Source organism: Perognathus longimembris, chromosome 3 (genome assembly GCF_023159225.1).
Source record: "Perognathus longimembris pacificus isolate PPM17 chromosome 3, ASM2315922v1, whole genome shotgun sequence".
Taxonomy (NCBI): domain Eukaryota; kingdom Metazoa; phylum Chordata; class Mammalia; order Rodentia; family Heteromyidae; genus Perognathus; species Perognathus longimembris.
This window is the reverse complement of record NC_063163.1, coordinates 110,112,893-110,130,659: the sequence shown is the minus strand read 5'-3', so window position 1 is coordinate 110,130,659 and position 17,767 is coordinate 110,112,893. Positions and strand designations below refer to the sequence as shown.

At 41.1% G+C, this 17,767-nt stretch overlaps 1 pseudogene; it reads left to right on the top strand.

Moving 5' to 3' along the window:
* Window positions 1-15,391: 15,391 nt before the first annotated feature.
* LOC125349539 lies at window positions 15,392-16,660 on the top strand (annotated as a pseudogene).
* Window positions 16,661-17,767: the final 1,107 nt, after the last annotated feature.

Here is a 17,767-nt window from a genome sequence, read left to right as displayed (position 1 = left end):
CAGTCTTGTTGAAAACACTAAGGCCTGGGTAGGGTCATACAATTGTCAAAGGAAACCGGGATGTGTTTCCCAGGTATTTATGATGTGAATAAAACACAATATAAAAAAAAAACACAAAAGAAACACAATATGGTCAGTCAAATGGCATTCATTGCTTGCCTCTTCACCTGAGCCACAGACTCTCTCATTTAACAATCAAATGACATAACCGCTGCAGGCATCTACCAGAAATTCAAAGTTCTCATGATGTTCTCTGAATGCAACTAGCTTATCCAGTTGATTGCTACACAGTTCAGGGACATGTTGAAATATCTGCCATACTAATATATATTCCTGTAGACTCCTTCTCTAGTCAACCTTGAGTCTCTTTTATCACCACACTACTTGCTCCTCTTACTTCATATGCATTTCCATTCCCTATGTTTGGCTTTCTGCAGTAGCCCCAGGCTTGCTTGCTTTTTGAGGGAAGCTGGTGTCAGCTTCCCTCCAGCCTCTGTAGCTGCCCCCCCACCCCAGCCTACATCTCACACTTTTCTTCCCCCTCCCTCATCTTGCCCAGTTGCTCAATCAGTCTGTGTTGGTATTTTCGTCACTGGAATTCCTGGTTCATCATACAGCTTCTGTAAATCCACATCCACCATGGGATTCTTACATCTTGATCTCTAGTTCCTGAGCAAGCCCCAAGCCCCAGCCTCCTATTTCCACGTACCTGCTGGAAACCTTCTGGCATGCTTCTGGATTTTTCCAAACAAGATTACTCAAAATGAAATTCACCAGTTTATCTTCCAAACTGCTTCTTGCTTCCCAATGTTCATGTTCCCAGGTAGTCATAATCAAAGTCCATTATTCATTCATTCACACTGAAAAAAAAAAAAAAAAAACCTAAACACTTGGTAAATCATCTTGGGCCTGCACATAAGCACAAGTTCTCTCTTGCTTCACTGTTACATAGAGATGGCACTTGCACAGGACAAAATGGCAAAATATATTTTAGATGGGAAGAGTAGAGGAATTACATATCTTACTCTTTCCCTGCTGGATAAAAGCATTCTCTCAGCCTCTAGGTACCCATTCTTGCCTCTGTCACCTTCACCACTTTTTCTGTATCCTTCTATTGCTGAGCTCTGCCAACTCTGTCTTGATGGTCGCTTTTTCATCCATCCTGCCTTAAGTACTCCAGCTCCTCTTAGATGGTCATGGCAGTGGCCTCAGCATGTTCTAATTCATTCCAGAATACTCCAGATTCATCCTTTGAAAGCCAATTTACACTGGTCAGAAGTCACCGTACAAAGAAAGAAAGCCAGTGTCATTGGAACTAGTTGTAGGACTCTTGACAACTCATTTATCTCTGAATCTGTCCTTCCTTTGTCCTTCCTCATCAGAGTGACTCAGGACTCAGAAAATGCTAGTACCATAATTTTAAGCCCTTTCACTTGTCATTTTACTAATGGAACAAAGCATAGAAAGTTTTGGTTATATTTCTAAAGGAACTCCCAAATGTCTACCCCAAAACATGTACAATATCCAATGATCTGCTTTTCAGAGTTTAGGTTTTCAAGCCTGTTGTCATTTTGTTTTGAAAACTTTATTAGTGTACATTACTTGTGCCAAATAATGAGTTTCATTCTCTAGTTTAGATTTTGAGCTTTATCTCTATCTAGGTATTGCTAGTATCTCATTTGAAGGATTGCTTATCAATAAGCTATGGACTTTTACAAGTAATTTGTACTTGTTCTTTTATTTCAGCTCATTTTTTACTCACCTATTATTCAAATATTTGTGCAAAGTTTTATATTAAGTATTGTGCTAGGTAGCATCACCTCTAGCTCAGAGTCACTATGCATATCCAAAAAATAAATTAAATTAAAAAGCTTCATGTTACACTAAAGCCAAGGCTCTACGTTTACTTCCCAAACTCTGCCCAAGTCCTAGAATAGATTCAAGTTTCTAATCCCAAGGACACTCTCAGCTTGCCATTTTCTCTGCAGCAGGACTTAGTCTGGGAACTGTCATTCCAATTTGTTTGTTTTTAATCTTTGCATCCCAGGTCTTCACATTGCACACATGGGCTTTGTTTTCGAAGAATGCAATTGAAGTAGCTTCTGCTGTGCTTGGCATTTTGAGCCAAAAATCCAGCACAAGCGTTTTGAATAAGGGTTTCTGCATATAGAGTGATGATGCTAAGCAGCTTTACAAAAATGTCGCATGGAAGTCAACCACTTAAATGAGTATAACCCATATCAGATGAAACAACAATGACTTGACGGCATATAATTTTACATGGCTTTAATAACTTGTATTGGGCTTTTAATGCTGAAGTCAAAATAAATAAGTAGTCAGAAGTGTGAGCATTAATGCATTGCCAACATTGTCATATACTCTTTGTAGATATAAGGAAAAGGTGCATAAAGCTGAACTGAATGTATTATCTGGGTTAGAGTTCCCTATAAGCAGGCAGATGACTTATTTTCATACAATTTCTGTAAATTTTTCTTGCTTCTGAAGCCAGCAGTTGTCGTTTGAAACATCCAGTTCTAGGCTTGGGGAAAATGACAAACAGATAGCTTGACAACTTCCATGTGCTTCCATGATGAGAGGACCGATGGATCCATCCTTGAGCTCTTCTTCTTTTGAAAGCATCAGATATCTTTTAGTTACCCATCTGAAAATTCCGACTACATCAGAAGAATGACGCACTATCATGAAATTCAGGAGAAGCTTGAGGGAAGATTTTTTTTTTAGTAATAACCATAGCTTTATTAATCATCAAAGTAATCCACTGCTTAAAAATCTTCCCAATGGCTTCCCATCATGTATAAAATAAAACTCAAATCCCTTTGCCTGGTGAATGATTAATGATTGGCATCCCTCCTCACACTAGAATCTGCTTCCAGACCTTGCAGGTATGTTGGAAGCCTCGGAAGCTATATTCTTCACTTAATCCATCCATTTGCAACAACCAAAGTCGCTGGTTGTTTTCCTCCCCCTATGCGTTCGTTGCTGCTTCACTATGCTTCCTTTTCCTCCCCATTACTCCAGCAAATAACACACACTTCGAAGAACTGCAGGAAGCATCCACTCCTTCAAACCACCCAGCAAGAGTTGAGCAGGTCCGTTTGCTTCCAACCCATACTCTGCATTTGTTCTAATGGTACCAGTAATTTTTTTAAGATACTCATTTATATGTCTGTCACTCACTAAAATAGTAATAAACTCTTTGAGGAAAGGGATTACCCTATCTCACGGAGGAATAAAATACATCCCTAGTGTATAAAACACAGGGATTAAAACACAGCTTGCCATACATTTGATAATAAAGGGTGGGTGAATAATGAGCACATAAACTTTCTCTACTAAAATTCCAAACAGGAAGGGAGGTTGAAATGAACAGTTTAGCTTAGACATCTCAAGCATCTTTTAAACATTATACTTGAGTTCAAGAGAAGCTTAGTTGAACATTTCCCTAGTATATACAAATATTTGAATATGAAAGTCAGATCTATTTCTACATATAACAAAACACTTTAACATCCAAGCAGTCTTTCTATTGAAAAAAATAACTAAGGGGCTGGGAATATGGCCTAGTGTTGGGGATTCATCTTGGCCTTAAGGGGGGAAGGGCGAGGGGACCACTCCTGAGACGCCACCCTTCCAGCCCTGGGGCAGTGTGGAAGTGAGCCACACCTATCTCCTTCTGGGTCCGGAAACAGAAGGGGTAACTTTGAGACCATCCCCCACCTTGTGCCAGTGAGCACGTGTGCTCCTTTTTCATGCGCTTTGCCCAGAGGGCGGTACTATGGGAAGTGACGTTAGCCCATGAGGGAGGTCCTTGGGAGCTGCTCTTGGATGGACAAGCTCGCCAGCCTATCGCCAGCTCATGCTTAATCCTCGTCATCACTACTATATTACTGTGAGCCCCTCCCGATTAAATTGGATTGCTCTCCGAAGTGTCTCCGAGATCCGTCTGCGCCTGGCTTTCTTGGTGGGTAAGGAGGGAAAAGGGGATCTCGTTCGGCCAAGTGCACCTTAGGCTAGCCCGTGTCCCTCGCTCCACCTTGGCCACCTGCTGGTCAGGTGCCCAGGGGAGAGGGTGAAAAGGGGAGCACCGATAAGGGAGTAAGCTTAGCATCCCTGCACCAGGGGAAGTAAGTCTAGCCCGGCAGCCTAGTGATAGAGTGCTTGCCTCATATACATGAAGCCCTGAGTTTGATTCCTCAGCACCACATATATAGAAAAGGCAGAAGTGGTGCTGTGGCTCAAGTGGTAGAGTGCTAGCTGTTAGGTCCTCTCCCTGAGGGCTACATGCAGATGCCCCCACCTCATTAAGTCTCCACCCAGTTACCTGGGTAACCAGCAGACCTGGAGGCAGTTACCTCCCCTTTCCCTGAGGTCACCTCCTAATCCACCTGGCCACACCCCTTGCCCCTGCCCTAAATAAAGCAGGGCTGGGTGGGGTCGCTCTCTTCTCTCTCCCTTCTCTCCGGCCATGGATCGTCTTGGCCACTGGCCAGCAGTTCCGTAATAAACTTTCTCTCTTGCCTGAATACTGCGTGGAGTTCTCCTTTACCGGCTACCTACTTTAAAAAACCTAACACTAGCCTTGAACAAAAAGAATCCAGTGACAATGCTCAGGCCCCAGGACTGGCAAATATATACATATATATGCATATATATGTGTGTATGTATGTATGTATATGTATGTGTGTATATATATATATGTATGTATATGTATGGCATAAGATCTCTCTCCATGCTGATAAAGTGTCTTTTAAGTCTGAGGTGATAAACAGAAACATGTTTATTCTCTCCTGAAAGCCAATTATTAAACAACTAATTTCTTTTTAAAGAAAAATTGCTTTTTACTTTGAAGGAATTGTTTTAGGAGATGCTTGTTTAACATATGTATTTCTGAGCCCCATACCAGCCCCAGTGAATGATCTGGAATCTCTGAGGGTAAGGGCCCTAGGACTGCACAACCCCCCCCCTCTTTTTTTTCAAGTTTCCCAAAGCTTGACATCCAATTCTCCACAGCTGCTAGAGGGTGAGAGACATCAGTTTATGCCAGAAGTTCTAGGCACTCCTAGAGACTGGGATTGCTTTTCATCTTTTCTTTACAGCTCTCAGAACTGGAGCTTGCTTTCTCTGATCTAAAGCTAACTGTCCAATTACACATGACCTCCTAACCCCCAGATCTTACTGCAAAGCCTATTTTTTTGAGGTTTTCTTTGAAAAAAAAAAAACTTCAAAGTACAGATAATTCAAATATTTGCTGGTTTATCTGATTAAAATTCTCAGCAGCACTAAGTAAAACACACCTATGGTTTGTTTCAGCAGCATCCAATTTGCTTCAGGGCACAGGTCTAAGGGCTTGAACCTTAGCAATCAAAGTGATGGAGTTCACATGCCTTCACTATGAATTGATACATATAAAACACATAATACAAATAAAATTATGCTTCAAATAATTCATGAAATTATGCTATAATTAATACTAGTAACTGAAACAATGTGATTCTTTTAGTGGAATACTATCCGAAGTACTTATTAGAAATAGAATTTCAAATCTTTTCTATCAATCAAAGTGATATTATGGCATATTCAGCCAATTTGTATACAAAAGGTTGAGGTTTGACAAGAATATTTGTCAAGATATTTCTTTTAGCTTTGAGAGACCTGAAATTCTCTAGATTAGAAAGCAATTGTGTTATGCTTTTATTGTTGGCCTCATTAAGCTTTTAAATCGATGAAATTTCCAGGAAGTGCAAGAATTAGATCTATCTAGGATCCAGACTTAGGAGCAGGAAAATCCATAAATAATGATACTATCTCCAGGTTTTGTAGAAAAGGAAAACAGGAAAATGAGACAATATCAAAGCAGGGGAAAGAAGCAGGGTCAAGAGAAATTCTTTAATTTTTGCTTTTTTTCAAGATGTGAAAAGTAACATTTGGGGCTGGGAATATGGCCTAGTGGCAAGAGTGCTGAGGTGCCAGACTTTGAAGTCAGGCCCCACCACGTGAACTCCATTTTAGAATCGAACCCTGAGCCAATCAGATTTGTACCTGTGTTCTAATCTTGCTTGCACAGCTGATTGTTGTAACCTTGTTCTTTGCCTTTATAAGCCCTGTGTAATCACAGCTCGAGGCTCCCTCCTAACCTCCGCTGTGTCGGTGGGTAGGACGAGGCCCGAGTTGGCAGCTCGTTAAATAAACCCTTGCCTTGCTTTTGCATTTCGGAGTGTCTGAATCTCGGTGGTCTTCTTGGGGGTGGTCTTGCAACTTGGCACAACATTTGGGGTTTCGTCCGGGATAGCCCCAGAGACCCTGAGATCCCAGACTCCGAAGGTAAGAAAACAGCGCTGTTCATTTGTCTTGTCCTGTAATTTGTCTGTCTGTTTTGCTTTTGCTTATACTTGTAGGGCGTGAGTCAGTTTGGTTTTTGGCTGGAACTGACCAGGAGGGCCTCCTAAACGAGACTCAACCCGCCCACCTTGTACTTGGGTCCACTCCTCCTGTACCCTGGCAGGAGGTTGTGGGCCAACTTGGGAGATCTCCAACTTGTAAGTCGGGTCCACTCCTTCTGCACCCTTGCAGGAGGTTGTGGGCCAACTCGGGTCCACTCCTTCTGCACCCTTGCAGGAGGTTGTGGGCCAACTCGGGTCCACTCCTTCTTGCAGGAGGTTGTGGGCCAACTCAGGTCCATTCCTTCTGCACTCTTGTAGGAGGTTGTGGGCCAGCTTGGGAGATCTCCAACTCGTAGCTTTTCTTAGGCCTGTGTGTTTTCCTCCTTTTGTATTAATTGTTTTGTTTTTTGTAGCCTTTTGGACTGTACATCTGATCAGAGCTATGGATAATGTTCTATCTTGAGAACCTCCATCTAGCCCCCTAGACTTGATCCTAGCTCACTGGAGGGAGGTTAAGGAGATAGCTCAGAACCAAGGTGTGGCCCTTAAGAAGGAAAAGTGGATCACCCTGTGAAAGTCAGAAGGGTCCACCATTGAGGAAATTGAGGGAGCTTTGACATAGGGAGGAAACACGGAGGAGGAAATGTTTCCCGCTCCATACTCCCCATCCCAGTTAACTCTACAAGAGGAGGACTCTGAGGAAAATGTTTCAGCTGTGCCCTCCGCTCCGGAGGGTCCTGCCAAGTCAACTCGCCGGTGCCGACAGCCCAGGACACAGACGCATCAGCCCCAAGTCCAAGTCCTGACCCGCAGCCGCCGACAGGGTGGGCGTAGGGCCAGCACAAGCTACCCACAGGTGGCAGGGAGTGACCTCACCATGCTGCGCTGTCATCTCTGTGTTGTTTGTAAGTCTAACAGTCTCTTTTGTATCAAACCTGCATAGCTCATTGGAAAGATGTACAGGCGATGGTTCACAATCAGAGTATGAGTGTCCACAGAAAGAACTCTAGAGGGACCCCCACCCAGCCTTCTTAAGCAGAAAATTGTTTGGTGTGCTAAAATGTTTTACTAAGACTAAAAATGTTTTACTAAAACTATCAAGCCCTGGAAAATGAGGCTGGAGAATGCTAAAATCATTTGTTAAAGGTTTTTGTCTTAAAATGTATGGCCGATGCTTATTCAGCGCGCTTTAAGATCTTTTGAAAATGTATGTGTGTGTCTGCATGTGTGAGTGAACATGTTCAAGACTGCAGTATGATGCAAAACTAAGTTTAAATTCAAAGGTCTTCATGCCATGCAGTAATTGGGACTGAAGGAAAAAAAGAGGCTCTTTTGAAACAAGCAGCCCATAAGCAAAGGGCGGCACCTGGTTTCAGATTGCCTGTGAGCTTGTTTTTCCGATGCAGATAAAAGCTAAAGTGTTGTTAGTGTTAGAAAGGCTTTGGAAATCAAGAATACATTTCTAGATAAGAGGTTTGGAAGTAAAATTGTCCTAAATAATTATTGCAAAGTGAGAAAGGGAGAATTGTGGCTACCAAAATGTTTAATTGCCATTCCAGCTTCTTTGTAGGTTTTTTGTAACAGTTTCCAGCAGGCCCACAGAGAAGCACAGGTGATTCCTACAAGTTTGTCAAGATCTAATACTGACCCTTAATAAGTTCCAGGTAAGAGAGCATGCTTAAAAACTACTTCTGTGTGGACCACCTTGTTCAACGCCCCTGAGTCAGCCTGAAGAAATTACAGAAGATGATCTTCACCCATCAGCCCCCCTTTAAAACCGAGGGACCAGAGTTATTTTCGGATACTACTTTTGGCCCTACTGCCCCATGCCTTACCTCTATTATCATCCCCTAGACATGCAAGCCATTGAAATGGACAGAATGGAGCCATGATTGGCTCCCAAGGTACCAAAAAGAAAAAGGGGGAAATGAGGTGCCAGACTTTGAAGTCAGGCCCCACCACGTGAACTCCATTTTAGAATCGAACCCTGAGCCAATCAGATTTGTACCTGTGTTCTAATCTTGCTTGCACAGCTGATTGTTGTAACCTTGTTCTTTGCCTTTATAAGCCCTGTGTAATCACAGCTCGAGGCTCCCTCCTAACCTCCGCTGTGTCGGTGGGTAGGACGAGGCCCGAGTTGGCAGCTCGTTAAATAAACCCTTGCCTTGCTTTTGCATTTCGGAGTGTCTGAATCTCGGTGGTCTTCTTGGGGGTGGTCTTGCAACTTGGCACAACAGTGCTTGTATACATGAAGCCCTGGGTTCAATTCCCCAGCACCACATATACAGAAAACAGCCAGAAGTGGCACTGTGGTAGAGTGGCAGAGTGCTAGCCTTGAGCAAAAAGAAGCCAGGGACAGTGCTCAGGCCCTGAGTCCAAGGCCCAGGACTGGCAAAAAAATAAAAATAAAAATAAATAAAAAATAAAAAAGTAACATTTGTTACTTGTTCTGGGATTATTTTCAAACCAGGAAAAGTTATGTGGGACAGGAGTGAAATTTGTCCTAGTCACATGCTAAGTAAGGGCATAGGAGGTGGCGCTGACCCTCTACAGAAGGAACATGGTGGGGGGGGGGGGCAGAGAGCTTGGCCACAGATGCAGTGGGTGGGTGCAGTATAAGGCTTGGGAGAGGGTTTCTGAAAGATCTTACACTCTCAGCGATATATGGAGCAAGGTCAACAGCTGAGAGCAAGATCCAGAATGGATCTTGGAGGGGAGAAGGAAAAGTATGGAAGTCATCGGAGTGTGCAAGCCAACCAGGAAGGGCTGGTAAGGAAAAGGCAGACAGGGACCAGATTTGGGGGTCTGGGGAGCAGTGAGGTGCACTGGCTATTGTAAGCCATCTTATGGATTCTATACTTGAACCTAAGGGATAAAAGGGACTGTCCTGGTTTCCAAGCAAGTCAATAGCACAATTTAATTTGGTCTGCCAGAAAGACAATTCTAACATGTAGACACAGGCAGGACTGAAAGTTTATTATTGAAAAGGTATTTTGTGGTACTTATAAACGCCTTCTTATAGCCAGAAAATATAGTTCGCTCTACAGAACCAAGCTGATGAATCAAAGGTTTCCTGAAGGAATTTTGTTGAAAAATTGAAGCCCAGGGTGTGTCTCCACTAAGCTTCTTATCTAAGTGGCTTTCTTAACTTTCCTAAGAACCTCATAAATATGAACTCAGACCTCTAAAACACATCTGGTTCTTTTTTGTGCCCGCCTCAAGGTCAGCAGAGAGAAAATCATATTCCCCTGTGATGTTAAAAGGAAAGAGGAAAAATGCATTTGAAATAAAGCAATTATTCACATGGTGGAAAATCTGCATGATTACTTTGGACATAATATATTGTACTCATTTCTGACTGAGTCCTTCCACATTAGGCTTTTAAATGATCAAATAGCGGGCATTTTAGAAAACTCCCTAAAAATAGCATGAAATGAAAGTGATTGGGATGTGACATAAATGAACTATGGACACAAAAGATTCGTTTTCCAGTAAAATGTGGAATAACTGCCTAGAGAACATTTTTTTCTTTTTGATAACTGCACAAATAAATTTATCTTGACTTACAATTCATCAACTATTTTGAGAAATACCATTTTAGTGGTAACTCTAAGTACAAATGTGATTAAAGTCTAGGAAGAGGTAAATACATTTTCCCCTAGTAAATTAATCATACTCAAAGTTAAAAGGATGACAGTTTTGCAAAAGGCAGTTTCATTAAAATGATGTTTGATATTTGAAACATGTTCTGTTAAGGCAAGTACAGTGAAGCTGCGGCCTCAAACCCAAACCACACTCTATTCTTTCTTTTTTTTTTTTTTTTTTTTTTTTTTTTTGGCCAGTCCTGGGCCTTGGACTCAGGGCCTGAGCACTGTCCCTGGCTTCTTCCCGCTCAAGGCTAGCACTCTGCCACTTGAGCCACAGCGCCACTTCTGGCCGTTTTTCTGTATATGTGGTGCTGGGGAATCGAACCTAGGGCCTCGTGTATCCGAGGCAGGCACTCTTGCCACTAGGCTATATCCCCAGCCCTTCTATTCTTTCTTAAAATCTGAGATGCCTTGTTCCAAATGGAAACTGTCTTCAGAGAGCTGTATTTATCTGTATTTTTTCCTAATCAACACAAGTACTCATACCATCTTAGAAAATGTGCCAAGATTTAGCTTGCCTAGTTTAATTGTAAAAAATTGTTTTAATTCATATGCTTCAAGCTTAACTTAATCCTTATTTGTGCATACATAAATAAAAGTAGACATCAAATAAATCTTTTGATCATTAAAACATAAACAAAAAATCATGAAGCCGGGTGCCAGTGGCCCACACCTGTAATCCTATCTACTCAAGAAACTGAGATCTAAGGATCATGGTTTGCAGCCAGCCAGGGCAGGTAAGTTTGTGAGACTCTTATCTCCACTAAACTAACCCCCCACACACACACCAAAAAAAAAAAAAAAGCCAGAAGTAGAGCTGTGGCTCAAGTGGTAAAGCGAGAGTCTTGAGCAAAGAAGCTCAAGGACAGTCCAGATCCTGAGTTCAAGCCCCAGGACCAGCACAACCAATAACAACAAAAAAAGTCAACAATAAAACTAATGAAATGTTACTAGGCAATATTCCTATCACTTTCAAATTATGAAATGATTAACACTTTCACTCAGCTCGATGATCAATGTACTCAATGTACCTTGGCATGGATAATAGAATTCACACAGGTGAGAAGCCTTGTAAACATAGAAAGTCTTTCAACCAAAATTCACACTTTAGCAGGCCTAACAGAATTCACACATGTGAGAAACGTTAGAAATGTAATAGATGTGGAATGTCTTTCACCTGGAAGAAAACTCAGTTTGCATTGGAGAACCCAAACAGGATAAAAGCCTTGTGAATGTAAATCCATTTTTTAAAAAGAACTCTTAAAACAGGATCAGATTGTGTACTGAGCAGCAACCAGAGAGAGCTAACAAAGAATATTGTTCATAAAGTTTATGCACATATGAAAATACAATTATGTTATTAATATGGGGAAGATAACATGACATCCTACATAATTTCATAAAAATATCCATTCTGTGCATATTAGGTAACATAATGAATTCTACTGAATAATCAACAAAAATATTGTCTCTAAAGTAAACATAATTGTCTGCCTACTGAAAAAATAGTCAATATGTTTAATGAAATTAACAACAATAAAACTTAGAAATCAGACTACTCAGTAAATTTTTAATTTGTCATTGAAATCAGTTATTTTAGAATGTTTCTTTCAAAAGTGTTACATTTGATTTTATATAATCAATCTCTTGTTTAATGTGTACTTATAAAGGTAATCTTAATGGCAAAAAAAATGATAAAATAATGGCATTCACAGGGAAATGGTCAGATCTTGAATGAATGATGTTGAACGAGACAAGCCTAGAGCACAGAAGACAAAGGCGCATGGTCTCCCCATATGTGGTTGGTTGAAGGGGGAGGGGAGAACAGTAGAGATCATGTCCGTAAAATAACAAACTTCTTTTCAAATGGTATTTCTACATATTTTGGTCAGCGACTTAACATCATGTCTCTAAAACCAAACAATTACTAAATAAACATAAAAAGGTCTAGGATAGACCTGCCAGGAGCACAATAGCTCAACAGCTACATACATATGATTATATAAGATGAGGCTAAGCAAAATGAACTCCAAGAGATGGAAACAGGAGGATTTTACTGTTGTCATTATGTTTAATGTACTAGTTGAATTTCCTGTGGTGTACCCCCTGTGGTCACTGTATATAATTCTGGTACACTGGATATTGTATATATGCTTATCTGAACTGGGGAAGGGAAAGAAAAATGAAGGAGGGTGTAACAAATATGACAAGAAATGTACTTACTACCTTATTATGTAACTATACCCTCTCTGTACATCACCTTATCAATAAAATTTAATTAAAGAAAAAAGAAAAAAAAGAAAATAGCAGGAAGTTAAGATTAAAGATCTAGACTATTTCTGGACACTGCATTACTTGCTGCAAATGTTTCATTGTCTACAGGGCAATTCTAGATCTGCTTTAAATCACTAAATACCATTCTTTAAAGCCTTGCTCATAGTGTGAATTGATTTTGAACAAAAATAAATTTTGATAAAATGGCATAGTCTTATTTTTTTGAGCTACACAGACACAGAAATTGAAGACCAAGAAATGGTCTTTTATGAAAGTATGATCTCTGCACTTCCATGTCCTGACCAATTTAAAAGCCACTATTAATAGGGAGAGCAAAGCAAGAGGTGATACTGTCCAAAAAGAAATATACTCATCATCTGACTTATGAAACTGTAACCTCTCTGTTCATCACCTTTATGCTAACAATAAAATATTTCATAAAAATGCCATCATTAATTGGCCACTTGATTATTATCCCCAAATTCAGGGCAGTGGTTTGGAAGTGGTATAAGTAATCACGCTGGAAAGTATTTCCATCTGTGTATCAAAATGGAAAGTACTGAGTACTGTCTTCCTGTGATGGTAATGATTTTACAGTTAGTATTCAATATATAAACCCTATGAGGAAAAAGATAATTTCCATTTTTAAAAAATTAGCTATACCCAAAGTGAAAATAATATTCACCTAATTTTCAACTGACTTTCAAAGTCAACTATTGTTGTAATCAGTAAAGCTCTGTCATTTCAATAAGTTCATGTGCAATGCTTTCAACAAACGCAATGACCTCCTGCTTTAGAATAAAATTATAGCAATCTAACATGAATTTGTGGCATAATCCCGACACTTTAATTAGGAATATTCTTAGCTCCTACTCTGCAAAGGGAAGAATAAATTTAGATAATCAAGGATAAGAGAAATTAAAAAAAAAAAGATTGAGATAGGAGATTCAAATTTAACAAGTGCACTTAATTATTCAGACCTGAGACTTGAAGGGAAGGTGGAATTCAAATGGTACCTGATAAGCAAACACAGGCCACCAAAAAAATATACAGAAAAATAAGTGGCTAAAGTATCGGTGCCTGCTACTCATTTTGATGAGAGAATGGCATAGAAAGAGAATGGGCTTTTGAGTCTGTGAGAGTTAAAGTGAGAATGACACCATTTACTAATACGGCGATGTCAGAAAATGACCTGATTCCTTTGGGCCTCAGATTCTTGAAAGGGAAAAGCCATACTTACATGTACGGCAACTATAATGTTGAAGCCAGGAGGCAGTGCCTCGTGCCTCCCTTCTCAGAGGGCTAAGATCTGCAATTTGATGGGGACTAGAGTGGGGCAAAAAGCCATGAAGAGAGTAAAATATATAACATGTTAAACAGTAGTTTAAGTACCAGAAAGAAAAGTAAAGCAGGAAAGGGAGTTGGGAAGTGCCGAGGATAGGAGTAGGTAGAATATGAAGCACAAAGAAGGGGACATTTGAGTGAATGTGTGGTAATAACGAGGGAGTAAGCCGTGTGGAGCTCTACAACATTTCAGACAGAGGGAAGGCAGGACTGGCATTGTCATGGTGAAAGCACAGCAGTCAATGTGGCTATAGGAGAGGGACGGGGAGGGAGGTGGCAAATGAAGTCAGGGAGACCCATGGAGGGTTTTACATGTACTAGAAGTCTCATGTCTTCTGCTGAGTAAAGTAACTGCTATGTGGAGAATTAAGACAGAAAACTATTACAAGTAGGGAAACCAATGAGACTACCATGACGAACATCCAAGTGAAAAAGGGCTGGCTTAGATTAGGATGGCAACAGGAGGGGGTGTTGTGCGACTATGATGTGGTCTGACAGATGTACTTGAGCACTATGTGTGGAGGTGCAACATCTCACCTGCCACCAATTACAAGTGTCCCTTTCTTCCCTCTCCCTCAGGAATCCATCTATGTGTCAAATGCATGAGCAACCTGATCCCAGCATCCCACTTCTCTGGGGTTATTCCTGGTACAAACTGTTTTATTATTCAAGGTTGCAGCAAGAAACAGATGGCACATCCAAAAGGAATGTCTGAAGAAGAGTGTGGACGAGAGTAAAAGAAACCAGCAAGAGCTGAAGCAGCACTGGCTAAGCAGAAGCAAGATGCTTCGATTCCTAAAACGAAAGGGCAAGGAAAATGTGTAGGAGCGAGCTATATCGGAACTGTGATGCTGAGGAAAATAGCTATTTCCAAAGTAGTGCTTGGCAGGGAGAAAGGCAAAAGGCAAGAGAACAATCATCCTGCCTTCTTTGGGGGGGGGGGGGGGGGGGCGGGGGGCCTTGGTCGTGGGGCTGGTACTCTGGGCCAAGGTGCTGTCCCTGAGCTCTTCAGCTCAAGGGTAGTGCTCTACCACAGTGCCACTTCTGGTTTTCTGGTGGTTAATTGGAGATAAGAGTCTCATAGACTTTCCTGCCAGGGCTGGCTTTGAACAGCAATCGTCAGATCTCAGCCTCCTGAGTAGCTAGGATTCCAGGAGTGAGCCACCATTGCAAGGCTTTCTTCTCCTTTTCACCACTCAATCTTACCCTAATGGCCCCTTTCATTTGCAGAAGCCACGAGCAGAAAGCCAGGTTTAACATAGAACATAGAAGGAAAGTCTGAGAAGGGAAAGGCCCAGTTCAGCTTCTCACTCCTGAGATACGGGAAAAAGCACGAGTTTTAAAGGATATTGAGAATCACAGAAAATTGAATACTATCAGGATCACCAAACATATGGGCTCCTGCTCACTGAATGCTGACAGCGTCCACACCAGCAGGGGTGAGCTTACAGATGGGCAACTCTCCTGAAGGTGAGCCGCAAAAGTGGGGGCGGCGGGGGGGGGGGGGGGGGAGGAGAGAAATTGCACAAATTTTAACCAAGTTGCTATTCCCCAAGTATGCAATGTTACTTTTCTCCTAATTTTGGTTCCAGTCCAATGTTTCCACTAAATAACCTTAAAGGCAAAATAAATAAAGAGCCTGACAGTGACTATATATTCATAGGCAAAAGAAAAATTCTTCTGAGATATTGAACTCGAGTTGGAAGAGGAGAGTCCGGTCTCAAAATGGAGGGCCATGATCCAAAGGAACCAGAGCTGGTGGTCTGAGCTTTGAAACTACAGATGATAGTTTAAGAGAACATTTTGAGAAATGGGGCACACTCACAGATTGTATGGTAATGAGAGATCCTCAGACAAAACGTTCCAGGGGCTTTGGTTTTGTGACTTACTCTTGTGTTGAAGAGGTGGATGCAGCCATGTGTGCTAGACCCCACAAGGTTGATGGACGTGTTGTAGAACCAAAGAGAGCAGTTTCTAGAGAGGATTCTGTGAAGCCAGGAGCCCATCTAACAGTGAAGAAAATTTTTGTTGGTGGTATTAAAGATACAAAAGAATATAATTTGAGAGACTACTTTGAAAAATACGGCAAGATTGAAACCATAGAAGTTATGGAAGACAGGCAGAGTGGAAAAAAGAGGATTTGCTTTTGTAACTTTTGATGATGATACAGTTGATAAATTGTTCAAAAATACCACACTATTAATGGGCATAATTGTGAAGTGAAAAAGGCCCTTTCTAAACAAGAGATGCAGTCTGCTGGATCACAAAGAGGTGGATCTGGCAACTTTATGGGTCATGGAGGAAACTTTGGAGGTGGTGGAGGTAATTTTGGACGTGGTGGAAACTTTGGTGGAAGAGGAGGCTATGGTGGTGGAGGTGGTGGCAGCAGAGGTAGCTATGGAGGAGGTGATGGTGGATACAATGGATTTTGAGGTGATGGTGGCAACTATGGCGGTGGTCCTGGTTATAGTAGTAGAGGAGGTTGTGGTGGTGGTGGACCAGGTTATGGAAACCAAGGTGGTGGATATGGTGGTGGAGGAGGAGGATATGATGGTTACAATGAAGGAGGAAATTTTGGTGGCGGTAACTATGGTGGTGGTGGAAACTATAATGATTTTGGAAATTACAGTGGACAACAGCAGTCAAATTATGGACCCATGAAGGGGGGCAGTTTTGGTGGAAGAAGCTCTGGCAGTCCATATGGTGGTGGTTATGGATCTGGTGGTGGAAGTGATGGATATAGTAGCAGGTTTTAAAAATGACAGAAGGGCTACAGTTCTTAGCAGGAGAGAGAGCGAGGAGTTGTCAGGAAAGCTGCAGGTTACTTTGAGACAGTCGTCCCAAATGCCTTAGAGGAACTGTAAAAATCTGCCACAGAAGGAACGATGATCCATAGTCAGAAAAGTTACTGCAGCTTAAACAGGAAGCCCTTCTTGTTCAGGACTGTCATAGCCACAGTTTGCAAAAAGTGCAGCTATTGATTAATGCACTGTAGTGTCAATTAGATGTACATTCCTGAGGTCTTTTATCTGTTGTAGCTTTGTCTTTTTTTCTCTTCATTACATCAGGTATATTGCCCTGTAAATTGTGGTAGTGGTACCAGAAATAAAAAATTAAGGAATTTTTAACTTTTCAATATTTGTGTTCAGTTTTTCTACATTTTAGTACAGAAACTTTAACAAAATGCAGTTTTGAAGGTGTTTCCTCGTGAGTTAACAAGTAAAGATCATTGTTAATTACTATTTTGTATGAACTTTGCTAAAGTTAACTGTAAAGAAACACCTTACTGACTCGCAATTTAAGGGAATCTATTCTCATTTCCAAACCATGATATGAATGGGCGCTGACATGTGGAGAGAATAGATACTTGTATGTATGCATGTGTGTTTTAGATACATAGGACTGGGTATTTAAATTAGCATATTTGTGAATTTAATAGCATTAAGATTACCTTCAAATGAAAAAAAATTCTTCTGAAACTCTTAAAATGTGGGCACATTTACATGCTATATTTTATCTTTATTGGCTTATTTGGGGATGCTCTTTATAAAAACAGGCAAAATGCACATTTCTAGGTGCCCAATTGCTGCTTTATGGCAAGTAACCACTGCAAACACTCCTTTAGGTAAGTTCAATTATTCTATGTTTACTTTTAGCCAGCACCCAGAGATTCCACTCCAATGATTTAGTCCTCCTAAGGGGGAAAATAATGATATAAGCTCATGCACGCACGCGCATGTGCACGTGCACACACACACACAAATTCTATGTACTGAGTACACACTCATATACACAATAAAATTACAAGTACGATAAAGTTTATCTCTGGAGATGAAAGGATGATGAAACTGAAGCAGTCTTTAGCTGCATCTGCTTCATTCCTGAGATACGCAAAATATGAATATAAACAAAGTCTTCAAGTAATCAGTAATATAGACAATTAATTACAATTCTGCTAGAGGAGGAAAGGAGGATAAAGGGTGGCTCACACCTGTAATCCTAGCTACTCATGTGGTTGACATTTGAGGATTGTGGTTCAAGCCAGCCTGGGCAGGAAAGTTTGTGAGAGTCGTATCTCTAATTAACCACCGGAAAACCAGA